Here is a 9690-nt window from a genome sequence, read left to right as displayed (position 1 = left end):
GCAACCATCACCACCATCTGCCTCCGGAACTTTTTAACTGTTGACATTTTGGACTGAATAATTCTTGTTGGAGTGGTGGTAGGATCTGTCCTGTATACTGTAGGGTGTTTAGCAGCATCCTTGGCCTCTACTCATTAGATGCCAATAGCATCTCCACCCTCTCTCACCCCCACCCCATCCTGAAAATCAAAAATGTCTCTGGACATTGCCAAATGTCCCCCGGGAGGTGAAGTTATCCATAGTTGAGAACCATTGATTTTAAGGGGAAGAATTTCTATTGTAACTTGTGCCATTTTAACTTTGAAGAAATAACTTGGGAAAAATGCATTATGGGCATTCATTAATATCAGACACAGAACTATTTGTAACTTAACTATGTACCAGATCAATTGTGCTTTCAGTAGTAAACAAATAGAGCATTTAATTGTCAGAACAGTGATAACATAATTACTCTGATTGGCATTGCTGCAGAAGACCTAAGACTAATCAGAAATAGTCTAGATTGGAAATGACAGCTTTACATGCATGACTGAATGTGTATGGCTAAAAAATTGCTGAAGTATAAGGTTAAGAAGTTTATCATAATTACTGCATGTTTTATAGAGTGACATCAACTGACTTGCAGAAAAATAGCAATTCTGTGTTATTCCCATACAGAAAGAGTATCTTCTGTTAAGAATTATTATTTTCTTTCATCTTGTTGTACCAATATATGCTGTAGTTACAGTGAACAAGACAATATAGGCAAATATTTGACGGATGTATTAATTGCATGCAAGGTAACATGAAATTTCCCAAAGCCAGATATGATTCTGCATCCAATTCTATCCAATGCCTAAAATGAAGATTCCTGAGTAGTACTTTAGCTTTTAAGGTACTAGAGAACATTTTTCCATGCATCATAGAAATAATGTGATCCATTATTATCTTGAGAAATGAGGCACTTAACGTTATTCATAACATTATTCACCATGTTCCAAATAGCTGATATTTGTCCTTAGATGTGAATACCAATTAAGATAGAAAAAGTCAGGTTTATTCCATTCAAAATTACTTCCATTATTTATTTCTAGCAATTATCAGGATATATTAGGTATAGCTGCTGCAATACAGAAAACAAAAATTTTAAAATATTAAACTTGGTTCCATTGATATTTGCATAAGTCCCTTGACCTATTCAGGCCTTAGTTTTGCATTAGTCAAATTCAGGGATTGAGCGATAGTCTTAGGGATCTTTCCAACTTTAAGATAGTATTATTTCCTCTTCCTTCCTTCCTTCCTTCCTTCTTTCCTTCCTTCCTTCCTTCCTTCCTTCCTTCCTTCCTTCCTTCCTTCCTTCCTTCCTTCTTTCCTTCCTTCCTTCCTCTCTTTCTCTTTCTCTTTTTGACAGAGTCTTGCTCTGTTACCCAGGCTGGAGTGCAGAGGCGTGGTCTCGGCTCACTGCAACCTCCACCTCTGGGTTCTAGTGATTCTCGTGCCTCAGCCTCTCTAGTAGCTGGATTACAGGTGTGCACCACCATGCCTGGCTAATTTTTGTATTTTTAGTAGAGACGGTATTTCACCATGTTGGCCAGTTCGGTCTCAAACTCCTGACCTCAAGTGTTCCACCCATCTTGGCCTCCCAAAGTGCTGGGATTCCAGGCGTGAGCCACTGTGCCCAACCAAGATGGTATTATTTTCTTATAGTTTAAATTAATAACTGGAAAGAATGAAGATTAAAATAAAGAATATTCTTTGATTTGTGACTATGCTTTCAATTATACAAGTAGTTTATACAAATAGTCAAAATAAAGGGCAGGCTAGCTTTTCAGTTTAAGTAACAATGAAGTCTTTTTGTAGGTAAAGCTTTCAGCAGTTTCCCACACATGTTGAGGACGTGAGATGGTGCAATATAATTATTTTAAAACCATACACTGTAAAATGAGGTTTTGCAAGCATGCTAATACTTACACTTGATTTCAAAGTAGCGTGGAGCAAGCAGAAGTGTGATAGATTAAGAAGATAAATGAAAACTGGTTCAGCTTTCTGCCTGATGACCTGATTATAGAAAGCAGGCTAGATATTATGGATAGTACAGAAGACAAAATATGCTGGTATAAAATATTTTACTTATTCATTTATCCATAATTATTTATATTTAATAAAAGTTTTCATCTCCCTATAGGTACATATTCTGTTTTAGAGAAAGTCTAGACTGCTCTTGCATATACAGAAAAATAATATTCATCATGATGATTGCCATTTATTAAGCACTTCTGTGCCAATGCTTTACATTCATTATCTCATTTAATCCTTACAGCCACTCTATAAAACAGGTATTATTAGCTAGAATTCCTAAGTAACTTGCTCAAGGTTTCACAGAGAACAAGTCACAGAGCCAGAATCTGTCTGCCTCCAAACTTTACTCCTTAGCTCTTCTAACCCAAACTGTAAGAACTTCAGGAAGAAACAAACAACAAAACAAAACAAGCACCTCAATTCTTAATGCTTCATATAGTTCATAGCCTCAGTGAGACAGTGAAATTCCTATGTTGCAGCCTGAGTGGGAATTATTTTGAGATCTGTGACTGTCAACTTAATTACCCATACACATGACCTTCTGGATAGTATCAGATTCATCTGTTGATCTCTGAATTATGTTTTGGTGAGTGGTCAAAATTAAGATCATTCTGATGGTAGAAGGTCTGCTAGGCTTTATTTCATTCCCTGTCTGTAAGCAGACAGAGGGCCTGCAGAGACTCCTGGGAGTTTAAATTAGAGGAAGACTTTCTTAGCTTCTTACAAACCTCACCCCGTCTTTTGAATGGTAGTCCTTCAGAGGCATGCTTAAAGAATAGACATTTTCCCACGGTCCCCTGCTGATTCTGAATGAACAGATTCTCAGCCCCCCGCTGACTGGTGAATATATTGCGTATCCCCATCTTTACCCTTTACTGACAGCCTTCATAAAAACTAGCTTAGAAGACAAATGGCACTGCAGAACCTCTGACAACTCATTAAGGAAGCATACAGTAGGTTTCTGCCAAAGACTGCTACTATTTTAATGTGACCTAACAGCAGTTTTGTCATGATGGAAGAAGGAAAGGACGCTGCCAAGAATGACTGCCTTTGGTCAAATGCAGCGTAATGTCCCCTTGCATTGTTCTTAAAGAGAGAAGTAGTGAAGAAGTCAATGAACGTATAGATTATCTATAGTATGTGGCTTTCACACATGCTGCTTCCTCGGCATGGAATACCTTTCTCTCTCTTCCCTACCTGCCCTTCGAGAGCTGGCCCAAATCGTACCTTCAGTATGAACCCTTCCCTGTCACCCATGGCATCACTTCTTCCTCTGGGTTCTGACAATACTTGTTTCTACCTGTTATAACCATTCACATGTTGCCATATAGTTTGTAGAATTATTTGTCTTGACTCAATTAGAAGCTCCTTGAACACAGGATCTATACTTATTCACCACTGCATTTCTTTTCTTTTCTTTCTTTCTTTTTTTTTTTTTTTTTTTGAGACAGAGTTTCTGTCGCCCAGGCTGGAGTGCAGTGGTGTGATCTCGGCTCACTGCAACCTCTGCCTCCCGATTCAAGCGATTCTCCTGCCTCAGCCTCCTGAGTAGCTGGCATTACAAGTGTGTGCCACTATGCCTGGCTAATTTTTGTATTTTTAGTAGAGACGGGGTTTCACCATGTTGGTCAGGCTGGTCTTGAACTCCTGACTTCGTGACCCGCCCGCAATGGCCTCCCAGAGTGCTGGGATTACAGGTGTGAGCCACCACGCCCAGCCCACCATTGCATTTTTTGTACCCAGAAGAGCACCTAGCACATAGTAGGTCCCAGGTTACTGATTATTAAATGACTTCCCTATTGTCATATGAACTTATTCTTGTTGGAGGCCAGATCTACTTAGAGAATGGTGATTATGATAATGAAAATGACGGACAAGTCCTACCTCTGCCGGTGACTTGATAATGTAGCTTTTCAAGTTTCCCCATTCTGTAAAAGAGAAATTGCAATGGATTGGATATGGATATGCAATTCCTACCTCATGGAAGAAAATTTCTGCAAATGATTTCAGGGTTTTTTTTTCATAATTATAGATATATTCATGTTTCCTGCTGTTGTGGTAATTTATACTTTTCCCAAAATCATTCATATCTTGTAATTTATTTTTTAAAGTAATAATAAGTATTCTCCTACTTGTTGATTTCATCTATACATCTGGTTATAGCCCATTCCTAATTTGTATATATGTGTGTTTTCCTGCCTTTCTCTTTTCCTCTTTCTAAAGAGAAATATGTCAAAATATTAATAATGGTTTTCTGTGGATGATAAGATTATAGATTACTTTTACTTTTATGTTTGTCTGTATTTTCCAAATATTCAGAAATCAGTCTATATTACTTATGTGTTCACAAAACGATACTTTATGCTTAATTTTCAAATAAGGAAACTGAAGCCAGGAGCATTTCATAGGTGGATCATGGCCTTACATTAGGACCAGAAAACCTGCCCTGACCTAGCCACTCTTTAGCCAGTAGGGTAAGAGTCAACCACCATGACTCTTCCAGTTCTCACTGATCTGCAGAAACCGAGCCATTAAACCACTTCACCGTCTCTTGTTCTTGTCTTACATAAAGGCTTGTTAGCGGAAGGTAAACGATCACTGTGAATTGATTATCGGGGTTTCATCCACCTTATGTGGTAAGTTGAATTTTTTGGCATGTTAGCATATAGTTGGTAATAAAAGACAATTATAATAGTGATAAAAGATAACAGTTAATATGTGATGATAACACATATGGCAATGAGTGAAAACATCTGAATGTGTAATTGGAAGGTAGATGCTATATATTTGATATTTTAAAATTTCCTGTGATTCTGTAGTAGGATTGTTAAAGGAAAACTATTTTTTATTTTTATCTTACTTTACTTTTTTTTTTTGAGACAGAGTTTGTCTCTGTTGCCCAGGCTGGAGTGCAGTGGTACAGTCTCAGTTCACTGCAACCTCCAGCTCCTAGGCTCAAGCTATCCTCCCACCTCAGCCTCCAGAGTAGCTGAGACTACAGACATACACCACCGCGCCCAGCTGATTTTTGTATTTTTTTTAGAGACGAGTCTCACCATGTTGTCCAGACTGGTCTCAAACTCCTAAGTTCAAGTGATCCACCTGCCTCGGCGTCCCAAAGTGCTGGGATTACAGCCATGAACCACTGCGCCCAGCACAAAACTTTTTTAAAATAACTGTTTGGAAAAGGCTTCTTGTGGTTCCTAACTCATAGCAAATTAGAAAGGAAAGACATGCAGTACAATTTGATTCAACAAATCATTTTGGATTACCTACTTTAAATCTTTTTCTAGACCACATATAGAAATGCTTTATCTTATAAAAATATAAGCTACTTTCAAAGAGATTTTCTTTAATAAGATTTTAACCATTAGATAAGGCATCTTATTTGTCTTCAAACTCTTAAGTGACTTGCCTGGTCATCACCACATGAACACAATAATAATTGTGTCTTTTTCTATGAGGATATAAGTTTATGAGGGCAAAATTATATCCTTATTTCATTGCTCTAAGGTCGTTAACAAACCTTAGAACACTGTAACAAAATGGGGATATTTAACAGGTTTTTAAATAACGATACTAATAGATGGCATTTTTAATATGCCAAACAGGTATTATCCCTTAAATGAATTATTGCATTAAATCGTCACAATAAACCTATATAAGACAGTGAGCATTTTCATTTTGTTGAGGTTTAGAGAGATTACAGATTTTCTTCAAGGTTACATAGCTTGAAAATGGTGTGGCCAGGATTCCACCCAGGTCTGTCTGACTCTTCAGAGTTGAGACTCTACTACTTTGATCTCCAAACTCAAAAAATATTTGGTGGCCAAATAAATGAGTGAACTTCCATTTGCAGAAATTTGTAATTAATTCATCACTTTTCCTAGAAAAGAAAAGGGTTTCTGGGTTCACAAACATTTCCCTAAGAGAAAGAACAAGTATAAGTGCCTATGAGATTTATTTTACTCTGTTTCAAAGATGTACCATTGTTTTATATACCAATTGTGTGTTGATTATAATAATTGATATCATGTCTGTATAAACATATGTATCAACTAAAATTATAGACACCATTGATTACTAGTAATATCCCAAATTTTTAGAATGGGTAATAAATGTAATGTGTAAATATATAGGTTTTCTGTATTGCAATGTGAATTATTTTTCTGTAAGTTATGAGGCAGTACCATGCAGTGGTTAAGCACACAGACTATGGACCCAATCAGTGTGTCTGGTTTCAAATCCCAGTTGGCTACTTATTAGCTTGTGGTCTAGGGAAAATCAGTCAGTTTCTTTGATTTTAGATACTTCATCTGTTAAATGGGGATGACAATAATATCTTCCTCTGGATCATTCAAGATATACTTCATTAGACCTAGTGAAGCATTTCTGGTTTAATTTCTAGAGCCTTTTGCAAAATACAGATCAGATCCATTGCTTAAAATACCTATCTGCTGTCAGAGGACATATTTCTGCTTGTATTTTGTTTTCAAAATTGTCTTCTGGTTCAAAGATTTTTAACTGCTGTCAGGAAGTCATCTTCAGTCCTATGATGCCTTAAAAACAGCCATCCTATCAGGTTATTGACCCTCACTGAGCTTATGGTAAGTTCGAACATGATGTTAATGAGACACATTTCCATCCACTCACTTCCCACTATAAGCTAGTTAATTTTGCACAAAGAAAACCTCCCATCCATAACTATAGCCTATAGTTCTCATTCCTTCCATCTAGGCAGGTGCTTGCTCCATATCTCTTTGCAATTGGAAGATATATATTCACTAATATTTTCTTGCTGTCTTGCTCTCTCTTCTTCCACCTCATCAGTTAGTCTTTGCACAAATAAGCCTCTTAGCTCTATTCACAGAGCAAATGAACGGAATTCATCTTTGTTAGATGAGGTCCATGGCCCAGTGGATCTATTTGGAATATGCCAGACTATTTGTTAACTAGGGTGAGCTATAAAGCATTTTTGGAGATTGAAAAAATGATGTCTTTTGCTCTCCTAGGAAATGTTTTCTAAAGTTAAGTTTAGGAACTGTATAGTGTGGGTTTTGTATGATTTTGTTGTTTGCAATTCTGATGGCTAAGGAAGAATAAAGATGTTAACAAAGTTTAACTTTGGACAGAGGATGTAAGAATGACCATTGTCTTTTTTGTGCTCTTCTACATTTTAAACATTCTCCCTGGGAAAAGAATTCTAAATTCCTCCACCTGCTTGAAAAGGTCAGAAACCTCTTTCTAAAAATACTTTTTTATCCTCTTAATGCAAGTCTCAACCCTGGCCACTCATTAGAATCACCTGAAAACATGTTTTTAAAATCTCATGCCTAGAAGGATATGGAAAAGACACTTCTCAAAAGAAGACGTTTATGCACCAACAGACATATGAAAAAATGCTCATCATCACTGGCCATCAGAGAAATGCAAATCAAAACCACAATGAGATACCATCTTACACCAGTCAGAATGGCGATCATTAAGAAGTCAGGAAACAACAGGTGCTGGAGAGGATGTGGAGAAATAGGAACACTTTTACACTGTTGGTGGGAGTGTAAACTAGTTCAACTATTGTGGAAGACAGTGTGGTGATTCCTCAAGGATATAGAACTAGAAATACCATTTGATCCAGCGATCCCATTACTGGGTATATATATCCAAAGGATTATAAATCATGCTACTATAAAGACACATGCACACATATGTTCATTGCAGCACTATTCACAATGTCAAAGACTTGGAACCAACCCAAATGTCCATCAGTGACAGACTGGATTAAGAAAATGTGGCACATATACACCATGGAATACTATGCAGCCATAAAAAAGGATGAGTTCATGTCCTTTGTAGGGACATGGATGAAGCTGGAAACCATCATTCTGAGCAAACTGTCACAAGGACAGAAAACCAAACACCGCATGTTCTCACTCATAGGTGGGAATTGAACAATGAGATCACTTGGACACAGGAAGGGGAACATCACACACCGGGGTCTGTCGGGAGGTGGGGGGTTGGGGGAGGGATAGCATTAGGAGAAATACCTAATGTAAATGATGAGTTAATGGGTGCAACAAACCAACATGGCACATGTATACATGTACCCTAGAACTTAAACTATAATTTAAAAAAAATAGTCTCATGCCTGGAACCAAACACAAAGATTCAAATTTAACGTTCTTGGGTGAGTTTTGAGCATTATTATTATTTAAAAGTGCCCCCCAGTGATTCTGATTTGCAGTCAATGAAATTCAATGAATTAATGTGTTGCCTTATCTAATTATCTCTCTGATCTCTTAGTAAGTTCCTTGAGAAATGAACTAATGGTAATAGTTCATCTTATTCCTTATGGAGCACTCAGCTGATATTTGTTGTTTGATTGAGCCTAAGAGGAAAAATAGAAGACATGATCTAGACTTTACAATACAATGTATGCCATTGTAATCCATCAGAGACATGATTAGGTTTTTTTGTATTATATCTCAGTGCCAATAATTTATTTTATTATCAACCTTGAGCTAAATTTTAATGCCTGTCTCTGTTACAGAAACTAGAAATTTTATATCCCTGACTGGAATAATAATATAACATGCTCTAGGTCCCTCATCAATCTGTTCAATGAATAGATGATTGGCCATATGCCAAGGGAATCTGCTGCCCTCTGGAGGGCATTGTGCTGTTACAGATGAAAACACCATTTCCCAGGGGATGTTCCAAGGCACATGGCAAATTATGAAACAAAACCAATGCAGCAAAAGAAAAAGGTGTCATGGTCATTTGAAAAATTCATAGCATTTGAAAAATGCCACACACTGTATCCTTTGTAGGAAAGTCACACTGCAAATTAGCAAAATAGAGACTGAGAAGTTCTATAATAAAGATATTAGTTTCCCAAACTAATTGGCCCACCTCCCATCCCACACACATACCTAATTTCTGTTAATATTTGGGAAACTAATATTCCACAAATAATATTTTATATTCATAATCTACAAATTAATTAAATTAGGTATTTGGAGAAATTGAAGGAGAATAACGTAATGAAGGATTTCTTAAATAAACTACCAAAAAGGAAATATTGATGAAATGAATACATTAAAATGCAAAGATTCCACATCGCATGTCATGACATGTTAACTGGAGAGATGCAATCTGATGTGGCAGTGTGATGTGCCGTGCTACTATATCCATGCTTATCTTTCTTCTTAGTGCTTATCCTAATGAAACATTGGAGATATTTATACCATTGCATAACAAATGGCTTGTCATTTGTGCTTTACAATAGAAGATGCTGACTTCAAGTACTATCGTATTAGGTTAAAGATGTGTGAAGGATAGGCTGGGTGTGGTGGCTCACACCTATAATCTCAGTACTTTGGGAGGCTGAGGGGTGGATCACTTGAGCCTAGGAGTTTGAGACCAGCCTGGGCAATATGGCAAAACACCATCTCTACAAAAAATACAAAAATTAGCTAGACATTGTGGCTTATGCCTATAGTTCCAGCAACTTGGGAAGTTGAGGCGGGAGGATAGCTTGAGCCTCGTAGATAGAGGGGTACAGAGGTTGCAGTGAGCTGAGATTGTGCCATTGCACTCCAGCCTGGGCGATAGATAGAACCAGACCTTGTCTCA

The 9690-nt window shown here is 37.3% G+C and overlaps 1 long non-coding RNA gene across 1 annotated transcript in view; it reads right to left on the bottom strand.

The window, feature by feature from the left end:
* Window positions 1–5718: 5718 nt before the first annotated feature.
* The window catches only part of LOC105506131, a 21031-nt gene continuing 17059 nt past the window's right edge, over window positions 5719–9690 (bottom strand). Inside the window, exon 2 of the long non-coding RNA XR_001000875.1 lies at window positions 5719–5944. This is a non-coding gene — a long non-coding RNA (uncharacterized LOC105506131). The remainder of the gene's footprint in view (window positions 5945–9690) is intronic.

This window comes from Colobus angolensis, unplaced genomic scaffold, assembly GCF_000951035.1.
Source record: "Colobus angolensis palliatus isolate OR3802 unplaced genomic scaffold, Cang.pa_1.0 Scaffold10, whole genome shotgun sequence".
In the NCBI taxonomy this organism is placed as follows: Eukaryota; Metazoa; Chordata; class Mammalia; order Primates; family Cercopithecidae; genus Colobus; species Colobus angolensis.
This window is presented reverse-complemented; position numbering and strand designations above follow the sequence as displayed.